Source organism: Elephantulus edwardii, unplaced genomic scaffold, assembly GCF_000299155.1.
Source record: "Elephantulus edwardii isolate Elephantulus edwardi_28Jun2011 unplaced genomic scaffold, EleEdw1.0 scaffold00056, whole genome shotgun sequence".
Classification (NCBI taxonomy): Eukaryota; Metazoa; Chordata; class Mammalia; order Macroscelidea; family Macroscelididae; genus Elephantulus; species Elephantulus edwardii.
Genome location: NW_006399806.1, coordinates 13,039,057 through 13,040,228, shown reverse-complemented (window position 1 = coordinate 13,040,228; position 1,172 = coordinate 13,039,057).

The window sequence follows — 1,172 nt, the reverse complement described above, 5'->3', positions numbered from 1 at the left end:
TGGAATAGAAAGAAGCCCCGAATAAGCAAAGAACTCCTTAAGAATAGAAAAATGGTAAGAGGTATCTCACTCCCTGATTTCAAATCCTACTATGCTGCCATAGTGGTAAAGACACCATGGTACTGGTATAATGACAGACACATAGATCAATGGAATAGAATTGAGAATCCGGAGTTCAGCCCATCTATCTATGGTCAAATGATTTTTGACAAGGAGATAAAATCAGTCAAGGCAAAACTGAAAAGTATCTGCAATAGACTCAAGCAAGACCCACACCTCACTCTATACACAAAAACCAACTCAAGGTGGATCATGGACCTAGGACCAAAACTAAGGACTATAAAGTCCATTACAGAAAAGCTAGGAACAACACTAGAAATCCTAATCCACAACATAAACAGTTTTCCAAGTATCCTGAAAAACCTACAACCAGGAGAAGACAAATGAATGGGATCTTCTAAGACTCAAGTCCCTATGCACATGCAAAAACTTCTACAACAGGGTAAAAAGGGAAGCCACTGACTGGGAAAAATTATTTGGTAATAACATATCAGATAAGGGACTTATATCCAGAATTTATGAAACACTTGAACACCACAACAAGATAAAGGTAAATAATCCAATAGAAAAATGGGAACAGGATATGAACAGGCACTTCACTGAAGACGACATTCAGATGGCTAACAAGCACATGAAGAAATGTTCAAAATCCCTAGCTCTAAGAGAGATGCAAATTAAAAAAAAACTATGAGATATCATCTCACCACAGTCAAAATAGCAAAATTTAACAGAAGAGCAAGCAACAAATGCTGGCGAGGTTGTGGAGAAACTGGAACCCTTATTCACTGTTTGTAGGAGTGTAAAAAGGTCCAACCCCTGTGGAAAGCAGTATGGTGCTTTCTCAGAAAGTTGCAAATAGAGATACCATTTGACCCAGCAATTCCATGACTGGGAATATACCCCGAAGAGACCATAACTGACATCCAAGTAGATATATGTACACCCATGTTTACTGTGCTTTGTTCACAATAGCAAGGAGTTGGAAACAACCTAAGTGCTCATCAACAAATGAATGCATAGAGAAGATGTGGTATATTCACACAATGGAATACTATGCTGCATTGAAAAACAAGGAACTCATGCAATATTATTCAAAATGGTTGACTCTGGAG